General features: G+C 40.1%; 1 pseudogene; it reads left to right on the plus strand.

The window, feature by feature from the left end:
* Positions 1 to 8,516: 8,516 nt before the first annotated feature.
* Positions 8,517 to 22,842, plus strand: part of LOC139735434 (uncharacterized) — a 114,182-nt pseudogene continuing 99,856 nt past the window's right edge.

A 22,842-nucleotide genomic window follows, 5' to 3' on the forward strand; every position in this document is an offset into this window, starting at 1 on the left:
TTGATAAGAAAATCGAATTCGTTGCCAAACTTTAGATGACATAGAAAGCTAAATTTTAAGCTGCATTTCTTCCGTATTAAGAATGGTGTGAAAGTGAATTAATGGTCTATACGAACGGGAAATATCATAATAAGCTTAACTGACTGCCACAATGGTGACATTCTGTTACTATTGTGCACACCCGAAATATCAAACTCATTTAATCGTTATCAATCATGTAGGTGATGCGAATTTTATTTCAGTCATAATGCTTCACTTCTGAATATTCTGATTTTGTCGCTGAAATGTCTCTGCCACTTTTATTTGTCGCTGAAAATGTCCAAGAGTCGTTCAAACTTAAAATCATGTTGGCGCTGCAATACATTATCCCCGCTAAAGGAAGCCCAAGCCTAAAGATTGAATGAATGCAGCAGTATTAGTAGAACACTACATCAGTGAAAGTTTGAGGAAAATCGGACAATAGACTAAAAAGCTCGCGTGCATGCAATCATCGTTGGATATAGGAAGACTATCTTCAGTTCATGACGTCATGTATAGACAACAGGATGAAGGAAATTGAATATAAAGAAAAATCAACACACTGTATTTTCATTCTTTTAGCACACTAAAAAGCACTTGAGTTACCTCTTTCAGAAAGCAGAGGGAATTATCAATATTACGTCTGTTACAAGTCGATGGAATGTGTACTTTTCATTTAAAAAGAATTAAGATAATTTTTTTTTCAGGAATTCTCCTTATATTTTCTTTATATTGTCGTCCGTGCATGACGTTATGAATTGTAGCAGTCTTCTTATCTATGCAGTGATAAAATCACCGAAACTTTAAGAATTCATAACTTTTGAATCGATGGTCGGATTCTCCTCAAACTTACACTCAATCCATATTCATAATTTGGTTTTGGTTTCCTTTAAACGCGGAGACATTAAACATTGTAAAGACTAAAAAGAGGAAGAAAGGTGTCAAAACTTCATTCAGGATAGATATTTGATGACATTCAAACAGTTACGTAAAGACTGAAGTCCAGTTTGTCGAAACTCTGAAGTCCAGTTTGTCGAAACTTCTTAAAGGAGTGGGTACTTCAGAACAAAATAACATTCTCCCTTAATAATTTCCTTCATTAAGGTCTTGCGAATCAGTAACACATCCTAAAAGCATGGGGATACAGGGGCTAGATACATTGCATCATTTGCACACCATAATGCTCTGCCATAAGATTATGCGTATATGCACACACGCGCGCACACGCACATGCACCCATAGATACACAACCTGCACACAAACCCCAAGAAAAATGGGCCATCGCAGTCACTATGGATTCCAAATGACCGGATGTGGAAGCTTATCTATCAAGACTACAAGAGCACAATTCAGTTTCATATTCCCTTACAGCGTCGGCAACGACTTACGTACATCCGAATTCGAAGTGTGCATTCACACAGGCTTGGAGTTTCATATCCCTTTAGGCCCGGTTTGTATTATCTTATCCCACGTAACCCCCCCCCCCCCCCCCCCATCTCCTTCTTGCAAATATTCAAGTAAATAAATCATACATATCTATTTTTTAATAATATAATGTTGGTAATATGTTTTTCTTTTAAACTGAGATTGGGGCAGGCAAAAGTTATTAATATTGACCTGTCTACTACGAAATAATGGCAGATACTTTGGTTCATGATAGGTAGTAACAAATTCAACAAAAACATCACAATTTTACATCTTAAAGAAAACTATATTTGAGTCGTATATATCTTAATTCAAAGAGAACAGACTCTGAGAAAGAGAGGGAGAGATATGTATGGGTAGATTATAGATAGATAGAGGGACAGATAGACAGACAAAGAGCATGCGTTTGTGATAGGAAAAGATAAAGAAGAAAGAATGAAAACAATAAAAATATTCAGGAAAGGTATTACGGGAACCACCCCCGGTGTTTATGCTTCATATTCAGCCTAATGACGGCGGGCAATATACACGCACACGCGACGTGAATCACACGCTTTTCCCAAGCTCACCTCCGCGTCGAGACCCCGTAGTGTGTGCCTATACACAGTAATGTTTTCCAGTCTGTAGCTGTGAGATAGGGAAAGATGGGTGTAGGGAGAGAAGATACGTGAGCGATGAAAAGACAACCCTTATTCCGCCAGTGTCTTCTTAATAAATTCAATTTAGAAGGACATGTATAGCAACATCATCATTTCATATGATAGCACTTACACTAAGATGGAAGAATTCACAGGAATTGGAAACAGCATTATGTTTGCAGTCGATAGACTGCATGTGCTTTGCCGTCTGCAGTCGCGCAATACGCCGGCAGTGGAATAATTATATAGAAAGATTTTTTTTTTTTCATAACCAGGGTTACCATGTTCAATAACATTATTTCATTCACCCTAACTTCTTATATTTTATACAAAAGGGGTTACATTCAGCAACACGCATATGTACATACAATGAAACCTATCACACAAGCCTGTCGCAGTGAAGTTTTTGTTCAAATTAATTCTAGACAATTTACAAGACTGTATTTGCCTTTCTTTTTAAAATCATCGACATAGGACATTACTCTTTCATCTGATGGATGCATGTGTGTAGTTACCAAAATCCAGGTTATAGCAGGGAGGCCACCTCCCTGGTTAGCATGGATTATTTGAACTGTGTTCCCCTCATGATTAACTTTGACCTAAAAATCTCTCTTTTTTTTACTGTACTTCTCACCACGACTATAATAAGTATCTCTGCGTGCAGCAACGTTCACCACTCGAGTCAATGGTGGTTGATATTATATGATTGTGTTATCACTATCAAACAGTGAAGACTTTCTGTGATCCATATGGTGTGAATGTTGGTTGTTTTGCTGGTGTTTGAATGTACGTCGGTGGTTTTTTTTTGTAATTTAGAACTATTCCTTGTTGTTATCGTTACTGTTAGTTTGAGAGGCGCGTCATTCATGTTTGAATATTTACTCTTTGCTTGAGAGACTTAGTTCAAGACCGTAGGATCGTTATTCTGCCGGCAAATGGGAAATGGAGTCGGCAAATGGGAAGTTATAGACAATACTGCTCCCCGTGAACCTTAATGTCAACAGGTTTACTAATGACTGATCGCAGATTGTTTTCTTTTTTTTTAATGACAATGTCATACAAAGAAGGTGGTTAAGACAAACACACACACACACACAGAACGAAAGAAAAAAGAAGTAGAGGAATAAGAAGAGGAAGAGAAAGAAAAAAAAGTAGGAGGAGGAGGAGGTCTGGAACCAAGAATAATTGTCGTTAGTCAGACCAATCAATAGTCAGTATCGTATTTTGGATCAAAAATGTATCCTCTTATAGTGACTGGTTGAAAGAGCTTCAAGCGATTATAGGTATTTTCAGCTATGTCAGAATGTTGGCATGTTTGACACTCCATGAAGTACTATTTGCGAAATGACGTCACAAAGCAATTCTGAAATTGTGCGCAGCTCTGCATAGTCACTCTGTGAAATGTAAAAATTTTGAACAGAACAATTGTGACATCACAAACAAATTCTGACATGGCGCACCGTTTGGTACCGTCACTCTGCGAAATGTAACAATTTTAACAAGGCAATTGTGACGCCACAAAGCAATTTTGACATTGCGCGCTGCTTCGTATACTGTCACTCTGTGAAATGTAAACAATTTCTTACAAAAAAATTATGACGTCACAGCAACTTACCCATTGCCCACTGCTTCGCGCAGTCACTCTGCGAAATGTAACAATTTTAAGAAGACAATTGTGACGCCACAAAGCAATTTTGACATTGCGCGCTGCCTCGTATATACTATCACTCTATGACATTTAACAGTTTCTTACAAAACAATTGTGACGTCATAAAGCAATTTTGAAATTGCGCGCTGCTTCGTATACTGTCACTATGTGAAATGTAAACAATTTCTTACAAAACAATTATGACGTCACAAAGCAACTTACACATTGCCCACTGCTTCGCGCAGTCACTCTGCGAAATGTAACAATTTTAAGAAGACAATTGTGACGCCACAAAGTAATTTTGACATTGCGCGCTGCTTCGTACTGTCACTCTATGAAATGTAACAATTTCTTACAAAACAATTGTGACGTCACAAAGCAATTCTAATATTGCGCAGTGCTTCGCGCAGTCACTCTGTGAAATGTAACAATTTTAACAAAACAATTGTGACGCCACAAAGCAATTTTGACACTACGCGCTGCTTCGTACTGTCACTCTGTTGAAAGTTGAAAGTTGAAAGTTTATTTACTCACAACCCAAACTCTGGGTATCGGAGTCCAATGAAAAACATATAGCACATTGTAATATCAATAAATAATAATTGCAAATAACTCTGAAAAGTGTACAAAACAACTATAACAAACAAAATAAGAATGAAATGCGATTGATGAAAAGAAAAAAAATGTACAGAAATATACAATATATACACTATATATAGTGAAAAAAAAGCAAAGAAAGGGAAATATGACGAGAGAGAGAGAGAGAGAGGAGAGAGAAAGAAGGGATATATGGAGGTGAAGAGGGAGAGTGAGAAGGACACAAGACTGGTGAATTAACAAAGGATATACGAGTGACTTTTGGTTCAGGAAAAAAAGGAAAAAAAGAAACAGAAAAAAAAGAAAACACACAAAGACATATGGAAATGAATTCATACGCTAAGTGAACAAGAAGGAAGGAAATATGGACGAGAAGAAGAAGAAGTAGAGAGGGGAAGAAAAAAGGAGGAGAGAATGAAAAGACAAATAAGTTACAAATCAATTGTAAAGAAGGCACAGCCTGTAAAAAAGGCATGTAGTATTTGCAAAAAGGATAAAAAATACTAATAATCTAAACATGTGTCATTATATAATTACAAAACTTGGATAAATTGGAAAGGACTGTTTTCTTTTGACAATTAAATAATTGATCCATCTTCATAGTGTTGGGGTATTTCCAGTAATATTTTTTTAAGTATTTCTTTCGTTGTTCATTAAAGAGTCTACACTGAAAAAGGTAGTGAAATTCATCACCAATTTTCTCTTCATTACAATGGGTACAAAATCTTTCGTTTCTTGGAATCTGATTGTATCTTCCAGAAACAATTGGCAGTTTATGATTAGCGCAACGGAATTTACATAAAATTTTTGCCTGTGAATCATTAAGGTGTCGAAAATACTTCTCAAAATGAAAATCCTGCTTAAAAATTCGATAATTTAAACATTGAGAATTTTTGTCTACATTACTATGCCACTCTTGTTTATAAATATCATTTAATCTGGTACTAACTAAACTTTTGAAGCCAGCTAAAGTGAGATGTGCTGCTTGGCTGTTCCAAATTGCAGTTAGACCTAAGTTGTTAAATATTTCTTTTATCCTAATTACCCATGTCATCGAATTTTCTTGCCTCGCCGATAAAACGTATTGAAAATTATACAAAATATGCGCTATCTTTGACATATTACTGTTAACAAGTTTAAACCAAAACATTAACATCCGAAGGGTCACTGTTTTTTGTAATCTATCTTTACCTATTTCTCCGTAAACCATACAATTCGGAGTTCGCTTATGTAATCCAAGAAGTTCCTTACAATATCTACAAAAGAAAGTTTCAATTTGTGAATGTAACAATTTCTGCTTCGCGCAGTCACTCTGTGAAATGTATTTTAACAAAACAATTGTGACGCCACAAAGCAATTTTGACACTACGCGCTGCTTCGTACTGAATGTCACTGTGTGAATGTAAAAATTTTATTTCTAACAAAACAATTGTGACGTCACAAAGCAATTCTAATATTGCGCACTGCTTCGCGCAGTCACTCTGAAATGTGACAATTTTAACAAAACGCAGTCACTCTGTGAAATGTAACAATTATTTCTTACAAAACAATTGTGACGTCACAAAGCAATTCTGACATTGCGCATTGCTTTGCACAGTCACTCTGTGAACTGTAACATGTTCGAACACAAGGTGTAACATCCCAAAGCTGTTTCCCAGGGTCAGTGTAGGATTCCTTCACAACATGGCATCCACCACGCGACTTCTCACCTCGCATTTTTTTCCATTTCCCCTTCTTTTGTTCAAATGTTTGATCCAAAATATAAAGCAAATGTACTTTGCCTAATATGAGTTTCTGGTTAAAACTATAGGCCTCGGTGCCCCCAAAAGAACCATTCACTTTGGGGCGGCGCCACTCAGTGAATAGTTCTTTTGGAGTCACCTCTGCCCATAGTTTTAACCTGAAACTCTCAAGGTAAAGTATATTATTTTATACTGTATCATCACATGAAATATGACGTTATATCATATTCACCATTCAGTATGAGAGTCTAAATCGTATTCCCTATGAGTCTTTCATTTTCTAAAAGAGTGACATATACTTGAACTATGTCAAGTGGTGCAACAACCCACTATAACCGGCCGGCTCACATTGATACCTTTTGATTCTCCTGGATCTATTTATTTGTATCATCTTCGCACGCACACACACAAACCTCGCACCCCTACAAAACCAACCACCCAACAAACAAACAAATTAACACAACAACACAAAACAAAACAAATAAATCAAAAAGAATCATTATTTGTGTTCGCATCCATTGTTCTCATAACCCTGCCTGGTCGGAACAATGTGATGCATTGTAGAAGATAATTAATAGCAGCACTACATAATAGTGGAAAGTATGAATTACGAAAAAAATGTGAGTCAGTTTATTTGGAAAGGCTGTTTGATTTGGCGTCTCCGACAGTGCAACCTGTTTTACCTGCAGACACGCCAATGATTAAGTTACGTTAAGCATTCGCGATGCTCCTTTTTTCTTTCTATCTTTCCCTCTCCTCTTCCCCCCCCCCCCCCCCCCCCTCTCCAGAAACAGGGACTTTCCCCCTTGGCTAGCCGCTCTCGCGTTTTCCCGTGACCGCAGAAAGGTTGCACTTTTTCCCCCAGTCTGTCACTGAAACCGAAACAGAATTATATTCGCCTGTGTGTATCTGGAACGATCTGACAGCGCGATGGCAAAGGGTGGTGGCACATACCGTTTGCATTCATCGATTTGTCAATGTAAGATGATATTACTAATGACGAGAATAACTGACGAATTTTCTACCACTCTTTTCAGCTATTATGCTCGTCTGCGCGGTTGCTGGATAGCCATTTACGAGTAATCCATAGGCTTATCTTGGCATCGAACTATTATTGTTCTGTTTTGTTTTGATCGCCTTCAACTTAGTTTCAAATTTGCTGTTGCTCAACAAACATATGATCTTCATTTTCGAAACATCTAACTTGTTTCTGACGTAAATGACTAAAAATAATACCGTGGTTTGCTTAATTCAAATCCTGATGAACACGCATGGTGGTTTAACCCTATAAGTGTAGGAAATAACGTGCGCGAGTAACCTTCCCTTTTCGCCTTTTCGAGTAAACAAAATTTAAAAATGGAAGCGTCGATACTATCCATCCCCGGAGTTCAAAACAATAATCGTAAAGTCAAAAATATCAAGCCTATTGACTTGATAGATTGATAAGGAATCGGTTCAATTTTCAAAGTGCTCTTCGAGTGAATTAGCTTATTTTCTATCAATATAACACGTAAAATATCATCAGAGGACATTTTTTTCGTAATTGTGGATATTTTGATGAGAATGTTTCTTACATGCGTAAGAGACAGTTGTTTAAAAAATTGCAGTGACTAAATGTTGTCATTGTTGCCAAGCAGAGTCTCCGTTTAAAACTCACAAAGGCAGTCAGATAACATGAACATAGAGAGCGCAAACGGACACACACCAATAACACGTGAAATGGTGCACTACTACACGAGACGTAGAAATAATGATGTTTACGTTTGCAGAGTTCATTTTTTTTTCTTTCTTTCCAAAAGCATGCCTGCATTATTTTTTCACGTTATTAAGGGATAGGCTTGTCGAACTCCCAAGAGAATGCTGTCGTAACTCAAAACTGTCTGAGAAGAACCCTGAGTTTCGTGTTTACAAAGAGCACGGCACACCGGTCCGTGTTCATGAGTTATCGCGTGCACTCGTGTATGTATGTGTGTGTGTGTGTGTGTGTGTGTGTGTGTGTGTGTGTGTGTATGTGTATCCTCGTAGTAACAACGCATCTCTATAGCATGTGTGTCTGCGTGTGCGTGTGTGTGTGCGTCGCCTAAATGTGTGTGTGTGAGTTGTGTAGTCCACAATACGGGTGTACACACGAGAGGTTACTGTGTATGGGGAGTGTGTGTGTCGGTGAAGTGTGGCTTCGCTGAGTAAGGCCGTATGAATGGTTGTGCGAAAGGGAATGGTATTTCGTGCGGCACGTCCATGCGTATGCATCACACACATCCCACACTACTCCCTACGGTTACACACACCCATATGCTGGGACACACACACACAGTTCACACACACCCATACACACAACCTGCCGTAGAGAAGCACCAGGCTTTTTTTTTCTTCTTTTTACGACAATACGGTGTATGGCAAATAATGTTCCGTCCGTACCAAGCAATGCATTGAGCCCATGTACCGAGCAACGGTCTACCCAGACGGTACGGTCAAATAACAGAAACCATTTCTGCTGCTGCTTTTTGCGCCAGTGCAGTCTCAGCCGTGCCATAGAGCTATTCAACACCATGAAACATGTCGCTGTGGGGTGATTTCTTCTGCATCTCTTCTGCCTGATCTATGCCGATGCTCTGGAAATGTGCAGAAAGTCTCAGTTTGTAGGGAAACTGCTGCAATATCAACAAGAAATGGAAGTAACTTCATAATCTCTTGCAGTGGATCACCAAAACCGCATTTCGCCACAACACGACTGTCTGCAGCCTTCGGAATTTCATCGTCACTTTGTCAGACGGCTAATTTGTGATTTTGAGCAGTGCTGGGTCATTTTGCACAATTTACAGAACGTCCTATGTGTGATTTCAGAGTAATATGATTGCCGAGTTGGGCTGAATAGTGGTTAGACATCACTTCTCTCCTGGATATTCTACGATTCGTCTTGAACAGTGCTTTCCTTTTCGTTGTGTTTAATTTCCTCCTGACTCAGCGTAAGGGAGAACTTATAGTGCTTTTGCAGCAAAACAGGTGAGTAGCATCAATTTACGAAGCTAGTTTTTCATGTAGTATTTGATATGATCATGTACCTTTTTCTACGGATCTGAGATTTAACAGAGCGCGTCATTATGCCATCGAGCATGTTGGCCTATCGAGCGCTGGTTGTCCTCCTTGCCGAACCTACCGGCGTCGGGGGCAGCCGCGATTCGCCGACAATACGCGATCAACGTCCGCTAAGAAGGCTGTGTGCAAACGCATGGTGCGTATTTCACTGTTGTGTGGTTCAACGCGATATTCGATGGATTATGATGGCCTGAACAAGGCGGCGCGGTGCAATGTTTTCGTAACTGACTTTCAACCGATTTTAACTTCCATATTGCATTAAGTTTTGAAACTTTCGACACGTGTCGTATCAAGTATTAGATTGAACAGACGACACTTTGCCTCTATCCCACATTCTACATTCTTCTATTCCTATGCGATCGGTCTGCCGCCATTGCTATCGAAACGTAACGTCTGCATTTCAAAGGGTGTATAGAAAAATCGCAGTCACATTTTTCAATCATCATAATCTGAATTTATCCGCACGTGTCTGTATTTTGGTAGAAAAATATTATCAACCACGAGAGTTCCTCCGGAGAGAGAAAAAATGAGGTAACTTGCGGCATCTCTGAATGAAGATTTATGTACGCACTAGCGGTCACAGAACACTCCGCCACGCCAGTGGTGCCGGGTACATTCGAAGTGGTGAAGCGGTGAGCTCTTTGCTGGTACGTGCACTGCTGCAGCTTGCTACTGTGTGACAGGGGTTCAAGGATTTTCATCTGCCTCGTCAACTTCTGACAAACACAAATACAGTGCAACTGCAGAGAAAATGGTGGATCTTTGACTCACGAAACCGTAGTACACATAATTTGACGTAGAGTGTTACTATCTTGAAGGGATTTCGTCATTTCTTCTCAAGAACTGAAATGACAATGCTATTACTTCTTGGTAAAGTAGGCATATATACATACATGGGTGTTGTGCTCCACAACAAAGATCGCGCTCGGCCAGGAGCTATGATCGCTTGCCTGAGCTGAGTGCGTTTATTTTAAGCAGGGAAATATCATTTCAGGAGATAAACTTACCCATGAAATGTCTCTATTTTTTGGAAACCTGAAATTGGTCAAGGCGTGGTGATGCGATAGGTGATAACGATCTGTATACTGTATAATTGCATTAAGTTAGTTCGAGAAGCAACTATAACGACTAGGGTCCAGTAATGTTATGCACAAGTCGCGGACAACGCTCAATTGCACATTGTGAGGGTTTCGTCACTTTTAGGCCCTCGCCGACCTCTCTCGCTCCCAGCGTTAGCCGCGTACAAAGGTGGTATTCTCTGCTGCAGTGGCGATGGCAACCACATTGCATTTGTTGGACTTCGACGCTTGTTATGTCGCATAATGCCTCCTAATTATTTGTCATCAGTACGCAGGTATATTTCGAAAGCATATGCGCCAGACTAGCTGATTGAAATCACTATGAATCACAACGATGTTTTATGATAATTTTCTGCTGGTGCAAACTATGGCTGATTTTATTTCTCTGCTGAAGGACTTTGTGGAGAATATTTGCCGTGTGTTGTGCATTTATACAGGAATAAATCACTCTGTGTTCGTCATACATGAACTGCCCAAGGTGCAGGTTATGCATTATATTAGTAATACATTATTGACGATTAGAAACATAGGCCTACATCGTTTGAAAATTCCTGACATTTTATTGCCTTTAGAGTAAGAACCTTGACTGTGTGGAAAACAAACAAACAAACAAACAAGGTTGATGTTCAGCGTACAATGTAAAAGAACCTTACAGTGCGAGCGCATAGTATGAAGAATATCGCTGGGAAATATATATGCTCGTATATAGTGATTACGTTTTCCAGAGTTTGCCAAATAATGCTCTTTGCACAGTGTTTCATCGCATTATATACTATGCTAGTAATCGAACTTTTCATTTAAACGGTCGAATGGACTATTAGGGATTAGGTCACGCTGCATACAAAAGCTAGAAATTGCATGGTCGTTATTATGACCACGAGCACATGGACTGCATCGGCCACTGTACAGGGAAGCGATTCCGATAATACCGCGGGAAACGACACATACACGTATATGTATGCTGTTAGGTGCCAAGCCGTACCGATGCCCAGACAAAAATGAACATCCGAGTATATAACACCTTGTTCGTATTGTTTATGAAACCAACTTTGGACAGAGTACAGTCAACGTCCTCTTGCTGTTCTTGGCAACATTATGGTCTCTATGCACATAGTCACAGTTTACTTTTTTGTTTTGTTTCGTTTCTGACTGTGTATAGTTAGAGTAAACTTTTGCCGTGTATAATAAAGAAACAGGAGGTGTAATTAAACAAAAACCGGATGTCTCTGTGAGAGTGAAAGAAGAAGGGGGATTAAATCATATTGAAATAAGGAGAGAGAAAGAGAGGGAGAGGGAGAGTGAAACAGAGAGAGTGAGAAAGAAAAAAAAATCCGGGATACTCAGTAGTGTGTACAGTCATCAAGTTGTACGAATGGCTCGTGGCATTGGACTTCATTTGCACTCTTGCGCTTAGTTATAAGAAACCCTGAAAAAAAAAAAAACCACCCGCAAATACTCTTATGCATCTTATGCAGGTTGCAGCTACTTGTTACCAAATGCATAAAACCCTCGTGCAATGCGTATGCACGTTCACGGTTCTGTTGTTGTTTTTATTATTCGAATGTATTTACGTACGCACATAAACCTATATATATACCCGCAAAAACAAACAAACAAATAATAAACAAATAAACAATCAAACCGTACCCAAAATCCATCAAACCAAACAACGAGGGAGAATAAACTTTATCTTATGATATTTTAATAAGCTTTATAATATAAAGAACAGATCATATAAATAAAAAAGAAAGTCTATGTTTCGATATACTTTTTTCCCACTCTTTCTTGGGGAGTGGGTAGATAGGTGTATGTGACGGATTGTGGATTTTATGTCTAGTCCGTACTAGCAAGGTACTGTACTATATAGCAAGAGCTCGTATATCCGTTAAGCTTGTAGGTCACTTTCACTGGCAGAAGAAAGCATCCCAAGTCCCCCCCCCCCCCCCATTTCAGCATATTCTCAGTCCATAAATCAGGTGCCAGAACTATAATCGTATTCAGGTGAGATGCTTTGATAGCTATGGAAAATGAGAGAGATGGAGAGAGAGAGAGAGAGAGAGAGAGAAGAACAATAGTTGCTGTAATATTTTATATAATTATATGCGCAATACTAAACATCACGTCATGATTCTTTCTTAATGTATCCACCAATACAGACAATACACAAAGGAAAAACAGACTCTCGCAGTCTATACTTGCACGACGGGAATGAACGATATTAATACAAGTCGATGCAAAGCGCAGTCGGGTCTCTCGTGCAGTAGTGCTTCCACTAAAATTGACATGGAAGTATGCCTGAAATTCGCACCAAAACAGAAATTCCCTTGCAAAATCTCATTTTTTTTTTAAATTTGTAGCGAATATAGGGATAGTGCCTTTATACAAGAATGATAGTGGTATAGCGTATATTCTCCAGATCAATTATAATATACACCGAAAAGTCGTTGATAAACGTCAAAACTGAAAAAAAAAAATCATGCCGTCACATCATTTCGACTCGAAGCTGTGTGATTAGCGCTCATATGTAAGAGCACTCAGTACGTGGTAGGCGGCGAGCGCTGTGGAGCGATATGTCCCTTTAAACGGTTTTGTTTATACAGGCACTATGTGCGTGCTCCTTATCGGGAATGGCGTTTTATTATGTTCAGCGCTTTAATTTATCCCACTTTTTGTTACGGTCCCTTTGACACCAACACCGTCTTCCATCAGTTCGATGGCCTTCTCTTTCTCTTTCTCTCTCGTCTTATATTTATTTCTTAGGCCTATTCGGTCATTATATATCAGAGGGAACATGTAGATAGATAAAAAAGGGTCTTCAATAATTTCAATGAATCCCACTACCAGAGTTCCGTAAATTGCTGGTACATTTTAATTCCTATATTTTATTATTAGATAAATGCTGTTTCATCATCATCATATTCATAATGGTGTAACAGATCACCCACAAGTACGCACACTTGCGTGCACTCGCGTGTCATGGTCTAGTAAACCTGAATGTGATTAAATCGAAAGGCCTATAAGATTTCATTATATTCATGCATCATCTGTGAACAGCGTAAGAGACTATCAGTGGTAACGATCAGTGAAACATGCAGATGTTTCCCTTTTGGTTTCAAGTTTATCAGCTAATTAAACGGGGTACGCAGCCCTTAGGAGAAAATTTGAACTAATATACTAGATATATTTCACCGAAAATGCGTAACTGAGACAATATTGTACACCATCACGAGAAACAAAGGGGAGAGAAAATAACATTCGGCCTCAGGAGTTGCCCCTTTAAGTCGAGTCTTTTTTTCACATTTCGCATTGTGCGTATATAAACAAGACATAGCTCGTCCAGCCCGGGCACAATATTGTTCTCGTGGAAAACAGATAACTCAAATTTCTGTATCTGGCTAAAGTATTTTCTCCGGTGCTGTTGTGCCGCTCGCCCTGTTCGCGCTCATTCATTACTCGGCGCTCGGGCTCGGGGAACGCAGCGTTTTGAACGAGTATTCGCGTGTTCATTACTGGCACATGCACTGCAAGACCTATACATTCCCCCGGCACCTGACTTGCCTATTTTTGTCGACAAAACAGGTTTGTGCAATGAAAAGAAGAGGTCTCGCGCACAACAGGAAGTTATTATGTAGATGTAGAGAGAAGTTCTTGCGCCATGCGCCCCCGTCTTTCGAATTTTGTTTTCAAATACCCTATTAATTTCGGAAGAGGGAGAGAGAGGAGAAAGAGAGAGAGAAGAGTTGGATATATATTCATATAGTATTGACATATATACTATAGCCTCGTTGATGCATCTTATATAGTACACAAGTTCCTGATGCTTTCATGTGTTTGAGATTTACATGATGTGTGCATAGTTTGATTATTGTCAAATTGTATAATGGACACAGCTTCGAATTCTTTATTCAATATGAAGAAGCGTTTCTGCTTTATATTTATGATATTAAAAAAATACATGGTGAATACGATTGAATTCTGGCATAACAATAAGTAACAGAGTTAAATCTTTATGTTCTTAATATAAATTGAATAGAATGTATACAGGGTTGTTATACTGCCATGAACGGATTTTCATAAAACATAGCAGCACCGTGCTGTCATTTCACTTAATATGATGCCACGCTATTCGATATTCTTTGTTTTTGCGTATGCCGCCCCTCGCAGATAAACTTGCAGCTGTTGGAGAAAAAGAAACCAAACGAATATCATTACCACAAAAACAAAAAAACAAAACAAAACAAGACAAAAAAAACTTCCAACAATCAGAACTGATTATGGTTATGTGCATATACACACATAACACAGCACTTATACACACAGAAGTGTGTGTATCATAGTATACGTTTCACTCGATGTCTGACTGTACACTTTATACCATGACATTTCGGATTATTGACTTTAATACGAGTAATTAGTATAGCGTGACGTCACGAGTTGTCGTGCTTTCCCCATCGTTGCAATGGATTAAAATCCGACAGAAGATTGAACCCAACTCTGACCCTTTCCTGAAAGTTGAGTATAATATGCTTTCAAGCAAAAAATGCCTTCTCTGTTAACGCGGCAACTACGTGTATGCGTGTGTATATTGCCGAAATGTGTGCAACATTTCGACGCGAGAGATTTTCATATTATTATACACCACAGCTTTCTCTGTGAAGATTTTCGCTGTTTGTGCGCCAGTGCCAACAACGTTTATTCTCCTTCCATCGTGATACAAATGCACAAACATAGCAGGGAGTGTTTGAACGCTCGTTTCTTATGACTTCTGTAAGTATTTCTTTGTTTTAAGGTGCAATACTTCGCGTGGTGAAGGTTGAAAGTAGAAAAGATGTAGACCCGTTTATATGGCCACCACTGTGCATTACTTATATGGTGCATTTCTCTCAGAATGAAAGTCTCCGTGTTATTTAGTTCTCGATTTATTTAATTTAATTACACTAGAGCATTAAACAAAGGTTGATGGAGGAAGCCGATGGTTTTATTTTGACCGTTGCCATGCCAACGACCGAAATGCGAGCGCTTAAAGGGAAGTGTATATTGTGTGCCCTATTACTTTGTGGTCCATTAGCTCTTGATTTATTTAGACAAAGTCTACGACGTTTCGAGATAAGCTTTCGGATTCACGGTTATTCTCCGCTGTTGTTGGTATATAGAGTGAATATCATACCTGACCAACTCCCAATGCACAACTGTGTGGTATATCTCAATATGCGAAGGCTGAAGTCCCTTACACTCGATGCAATAGTTAAATGTTTTGTGGGCAATTATGATGACCTATGTCTCAGCTAGGGGAACACCTCCATTGTATATCCTTTACAGCCAGAGTTTTACAAGATTTCATACTATTTGTCTCCTTTCCTGAGTCGAATCGAGACTCGTCAAACATAATGCAGTGATTCTATATTGTCCAGGTGCGCAATTGAATATTGATTGGTTAATCATATTCATCGATGCAAAAGTTGGATGTCAAGGACGTCACTGCATGTGTATATATTATGTACAAGTTCTGAAAATGAGACATTGTTAGGACTTACATTGCACAACGAGTGAGAATCGATCACTTTTTGGCTCCGAAAGTTTGTCAAAATTGTATGATTGTTTGTGTGGAAAATATGATATTCATATAAATGTGCAAATTAAAGCGCTCAAAGTTTGTGCTTCGGTTGAGCAGCATAACGTGACTTGGGTACACCAGAGTTCGCGATCTCTTAACCTTGCGAATTATACCGTGTGAATATTTTTCTCTTTTTCTCAAGACTGTGTATTGTATATGTTGAAATTCCTATTTTTCCTCTTTTCGATGATATTGAAGGTAACCATTTCTTCTTGTGTGTGGAGAACAGCAATTGTTTTTTGGGGGTTTTTTTAAACTCTTGTAGAGGAACGAAATAATTGCGTGTTCTAGTTATGTGAAATCAGACATACATAAGTTCTATGGTTGTCGATTGATTTGGAAGAGGAAATGGCCATCTCTGTGTTCAAATCCAGGCAGGATTAACCATCCATTTTTTCATTCTGTCAATCACAGATTTGTACCGTCCCTCCCTCTTTCCTCTCGCTAATCCTCCCTCTCCGTTTGTACGTCCGTCTGTCTGTCGGTCTGTCGCTCTCTATATTTGCATTCATTTGAATTGAGCCCTCACATCGTGTGAAGATACTCTTGCCTGATAGAATACGTCATGCCACATAACTTTCTGCATGCTGCTATACAGAGGATCCCATACAATGTAGATACCCGCTTCCCACAACGAGTGCGGCCTCTCCAGAAGTTGGGATCTGAAGAAACCCAAGTCTGGCGGGCCCTGCGTGGGTGAACTCTCGATAGAGGATTTGTTACCGAGCTCACGGAATGCTCTCCGGTGCCCTGACGGAGGGATTTATCACAATTATTCTTGCTTTCGATGTGTTCTATACCTTCATGGTCCAAAAGTTACCTTGGTCAAACCAGGGAGCTATGTAGCGCCGAGATATCTGTGGTCTGTGCATGGAGACAGCTGAGTCCGTCGATTGCAGTGAGAATTCTGAGTCACGCTCAAAACAACTAATTATCCGTCCGTGCATGCTGCCTCTGTATTCATTATTGCCGTGTTCTACATAATGTAATGTGTATTTCTGACTCGTCATTGTTGTATGGAAACTGGATAGCGTGAACATGTTCGGTTCAGCTTGGTGAGCTCATTATATATTCATGGGATTCAACAGATCTGAATATATAAACATAGTGGCACGTCCCATAATATGAGAAAGAAATTTTATATTCGAATGGAGTCTGGATTGAATGAGGGGGAAAGATTGAAATTGCGTGCAAACTGCGCGCCAAACAATACGTTTGATGCATAAATTTGCAAACTTCACCCACAGAATGTGTGATAGTGGAGCATACTGCACACAAATCCATGTGACACTTCAAAGTTACAAAGTTTGGTAGATGATCTTGACCATCAGTGACCCTTGATATTAGGTCCATGATGTTATTGAAGTACTAGTACACTGTGTATTCACGATCACTGCGTTACGTCTGTATGTGATGTGAGCTATAATGTATATCGTCATCAACAAAGTACCTATGGAGCTTTAGACGATAGAATGTTGTCATTGTCATGTACGTTTTATTGGTGACGAAAAGGAGAAGAGGAAGTATTAAAGCGAGTCTGATCGTTCATTTATAACCCACGATGCCTATACGCTGAAATACTAATACTACAGTCTGTACGTAAATTCTAGCATTTAATATTCTTTATTCGTCGATGAAGGCCCGAACAGGTAGCAGTTCCGTCACGCCGAAACTCAATTCGGAGCCGATCTCTCCTTACCCTCTCTCTCTCCCTCTCCCTCTTCTTCTCTCTCTGTCTCCCTCAAGGATTTTTTTTTCTTTTTTTTGTGCGCGCAAAGGCCCCGGTTTGGCCTTTGGAATAAGGGAAATCTACTATTGTTCGGCGAACTATAGACTATTGTAGCCAGGGAAACACATTCAATCCGCATTTCCTTCATCGTTTTGCTCGAACAAAACACCAAGTCTGTTTGCATACTACAGCGGCATAAAAGCATCTAGTGGGGGCTCGGCGGGCAGGTACCGCACCCGGCCCCTCGTGGTAGGATTGTGCAGGGGAGCGGCGGTCATGCATTCCGCCTCGCCGCAAGCACCCGTGGTCGCTCGGTGACCACGAAACCCCGGACTAAGCGCCGGGGTCGCGGAGGCCGAATCCGTGCATAAAATTAAAGCGTGCCGATATGCGCTGGGTTTGGGCAGATATCGCTGCCAAGGAACAGGCTCACGTGTTATTTCCTAAGAGTGGTAGCAAGAATGATAATGAACTCATTTTCTCTTCGCTGTCGGTAGCCGCACGGAAGATTCATCTGCACAGCATCCATGCGTGAGCACATTGGACGTGTAGTGTCCGTGTACTGTCAAACGACAGACTTCACGCAAACACGCATGGACCACCTCCCTTAATAGCCTGGAACCTCAATCGACGGTTTATATTCTCTTGTTTTAAAACATATCCTTCAAGACTTTTTGTAGAGGTTGGAAATGGTCACACGTTGACTGGAAGGAGGTGTTTGTCCTGATTCAATATGCCTCCACCAGTTTTAAAAATATTAGTGTGGGCTATACGCAGCAGATCATGAGAAAATGATAAACGTACACGCACATACAAAACCTCTGCACCTTACCGGGACTACGGTACAATGCTTTACGTGTACTGGGAGGTGTGAGAGAGACTCTCTGCTGTAACTATACTGAGTGTAATTTGTACACCATTTTTTCGTATGCAGCACAGTTAGTACAGTTGTGGAGGAATAAGTCTGTACCATTCTTGGGCAGTGAGCTTGCTTTTATAATTCACGTAGAGAATGGTGACGAAATTCCTCCCGCTCTGAAGAGAAAACAAAAACGACCTAAAACCGTGGACAGAGCCTCTTCATGGAACTGAGGTAGTACAGATATGTTACGATTTGCGATATGCTGTCACCCAACCCCGAAAATCTTCCTGATTTTTCGTCGCCATGGTAATTGTATATAGGGAAATGAGATTGGAACCCGGAGAAAGAGAGCAAGAGATAATATTCAGCTTATTTGAAAGAAAACAGATTCTGTTGAGTATAAGTGATACACGCCACTCATGTTAATGTTACGACGTTGAGTTTGATGACAAAGGCTTCACAGCTTTTATTGTTGTGGATGTACAAAATGACATCTTTATGTATCAGTGTGTATGTGTGTGGGCACAGTATATCATGTATGTATACGTATGTAGGCCTTATATATGTATGTATGTATGTATGTATGTATGTATGTATGTATGTATGTATATGTGTGTGTTGTGTGTGTTGTGTGTGTTGTGTGTGTGTGTCGTGGTTTCAGAGTCCGTTTCCATGTGTGACGTACCATTAAGAGGACCTGTATTACAAAGCTCTGACACCACTAAGGTATAGTATACAATTTCGTTACGGGGTCATGTGTGCTTTGTGATGCGTTATTCATTGCAATGGCGCAGTTCTTTCGACAGTGTCTTTTTCTTTTTATTTAGGGGGAGTCTCAAGACACACAATATTATTCCGTAGATAAAAATGTACGTACACCGTCGTATAGATGAACGTTGTTATCATTTCATGACGGGAAAAGTTACCGTCTGAAAAAAAAATGCGGTGCTGGTGTGGTAAATCGTCAGCGGGGTGATAATGGCTTTGCGGTGGTATTTACACAATGAAGACATTGTCCGTACAGCATTGTGTTATGACGAATGAATAGAAAACACAATTTTCACTTTTTTCTTTAAATTCCTGGTATGTAGACTGTCCTTCTTTACTCTGCATGCGGTATATCTGAACATGTAAATACCGCTTGATTCTTCGTGTGTCGCATGTAAATGCATTTGCCCGCATCGGGTGTTTGTAGTTGGACTACGTTGAACCAGAACAAACAGGATTTCTGTGTACTTTTATATATTGCTCTACGGCGGCGGGCAGTGTTCGTAGAATGACAGAGATGAAACCAAAATCCCGAAATCCTGAAAAAGAAAACACAGCAAATGCGTTTGTGGACTATCATTTTTTCCTCCATATCCGAAGGAAGTATACCGAATGTGATTAGCGTTGTTTTGTTTGCCGTGATATCAAACAAGAACTCATGTCGACCGTGCGGTTTCTGCAGTCGAATCGCCCACAATTTCAACGTAGTATTTTGGGGCTGTAGTATTCTATTCCGTCAAAAAAGAAAGATGCGACTATATCCTCGGCATCAACGGGTTCCTATTTATGTGGACTGTTAGATGCCAGAAATTCCCTCTGTATAATAATATCATAATACACCCGCATCTCACAGACAGTGAAGGTATAGTTCTAGTAGTGATGGGAAATCCTTTCTGTAATGTTTCTAATGCTTCTCTGCTGTACTATACTCGCTTTTAACTTTAGACGCCGTAGCGACGACGGAAATCATCGTTTAATGATGAAGGTGACCGATAATAAATTATGACCCTTGATCACCCGGCGTATCAGCGACTCCGCGTTGCGTCGCTGCTCGGACGTAATGACACCGTGTCATGATTAGTCCATTAGTTCGAAGTGTTACTCCTCGGTGAGGTCCTGTCCGCATTAATCGTTCCAGGTCATTCGTGGGAACACATCCGGGCACGTGTAATTAGTAATCCATAGCTGCTTGGACATATAATCGTCATATTTTCAAGATGGCAGTTTTGTATATACCCAATTAGATAATGTGCTCCCTGATAGTTACAAGGACTACACCAAGTCGAAATAGGTGGATTCAGGGGGATGAAAAAGAGATCCCGTGCACCTCGCTATTATTTTCATGAAGACAATCATGCTCTTTTCATCGAACAGCGCAACGGTTGAAGAGGATGAAAATTCATAGTGACGAAACCGCCATCGTGCTATTATCGCACCATGATCCGATATAATTCGTTGAAATAAGTACGGGGAGGAAATCGAATTAGTCGAGTAGAATATGTATGGGAGGGGTGGTCTGCTTTTACTCCCCCCCCCCCCCCCCCCTCCCCCCGGGATCTGGTCTTGTTCGTCCACGTTTTGCTCTAACTTGCTATCATGAGCCCGAACGCGTTCAGTGGAAACTGCCTAATCTTTTCGGCCAGCCACAAGTAGCTGCGACTGGTACAAATGTGTATAGACATTGTAGAGAACAATCAATACCGTGACAATTGACGAAGACAATAAGCCTAAGACCGTGGCATATGTCGAACACACGACGCTCTGTCTGTGTGCAGTGGGTAGCCGCTGTGATAAGGCCAAGGCAATAATAATGCAGCCCAGCAGCGGCACATTACCGAGGAGCACCGAATCGCGGCAACCCGGGCATTCACGGGCACGCATGACCCTCGTACGCACTCCCACTGCTGCGAACAGGAGTATTGGATAAGGTCTGAGCACACCGCCGAACACCCCTCGACATACGGAGACGTGCCTAGGATATCTGTTTTGCAGCTCATTAATCGTTCCGTGCCACTGATAAGATATTTGTTACCGTTCAGCGAAAAGTTCGACGTTATTGTCCGTAAACTTGTACTTGTCCATTTCCCCTTGAGTCGCTGCCGAATGCGTGATTTTCTCTGGGAACGTTTACTTGCAATAGAATCGCATATTGTTCATAATAAAGTTGAGATTCTACTATAAACGTACATAACAGAGGCCCCCTCAGACCTCAGTTTTCGCCATTGCACTCGTCTGGTGGGCCCTTATTATTACCGAATCGTCACGGCATGCCTGGTTTGATTTTACGTCTATGATACGCAATGCTCTTGCGTATTCAGTGAGAAAGCATACAGATGGAACGCGGCATAATGACACGGGCCCGACGCAGAAATCACGATTTGTTTCACGGAGATTTTTCTCGATTCGTTCCGAGGCAACTCGATCGAGTTGCATTATAATGAAGGGAAGATTCTTGACAGATTGAATGCCATTATATATGGAAATGCGAGTACAATTATCGTTATCGGAATATTGCATCATGTCAAAAACAACTGGGATCCACTTCGATATACTCTTTTTTTATGTGCGCGTTCTTTGACTGATTACCATTTCATTTGCGTAAGACACGAGCGGACGTTTCAATTTTTCCAACCAGGGCGAATCTAGTATAACAATAATGTCGTCCCAATTCGATATATCCTATCAGAGTTGCTTTGGCATTACACAGAATTGTACCGAAATTGCTGGATATGTAGCGGTTTTTTTTTTTTTTTTTTCATGTTGGGTGGAGAATTACTGTAACAGAGTGTTTCATTCCAAAATGACGCAGAAAGATGGATAGATAGATGGATGGATAGATAGAAAGGTAGATAGACAGAGAGAGCAAGAGGGGAGAGAATATTTAAACATTGTACTGCTGTAACGGCAAGTCTTATATCAGTAAACACAGTGACCAATTTGTCATGCCTATTTGCCCAAGTCCCAAACGGTGCCAGAGGCATTATCGATAAATGTCACGTGTCCCCATCTATCCACTGCAGGTACGGATCCACGTAACGTTTCACGGGAATAGAAAGAAATGTCTGACTCCTATTTCAGCATCTGGAAATAATGTGCATAGTTGACATAAAAAGTGATGTATATTTCATGAAGGCAATATGCCCACGCACACACATACACACACGTATGTGTGTGTGAATAATATATATTATATAATTATTAAAATCATATATGATATATAATGTATATTATCAATCATATATATATATATATATATATATATATATATATATATATATATATGTGTGTGTGTGTGTGTGTGTGTGTGTGTGTGTGTGTGTGTGTGTGCCTATATATAATGGCTATAGAACTACCTTTTATTGACTTGCTGCAAAGCGATGATGTAGATGAGGATGGGGTAGGGAAGGATGAGTATAACAAATTCTTGTAGGATATAGTATAATCGTACCTCCGGAGACTGCTAATGTCATACATTTTCAGTGGCCCACACTCGGTAATTCTGCGATTTGAACTCTGTTTATTCGGCCAGTGCTTCCAGTGGTGAAAACGAGACCAAAATTGTGCATGCTTGAGTAGTAGGCATAGTACGCTATTATATTATCGTATAGCTTTATTATACCCGTCGA

The sequence above is a fragment of the Diadema antillarum genome, unplaced genomic scaffold (genome assembly GCF_040938485.1).
Source record: "Diadema antillarum isolate AM-2024a unplaced genomic scaffold, OU_Dant_1.0 seq00000578_RagTag, whole genome shotgun sequence".
Lineage (NCBI taxonomy): Eukaryota > Metazoa > Echinodermata > Echinoidea > Diadematoida > Diadematidae > Diadema > Diadema antillarum.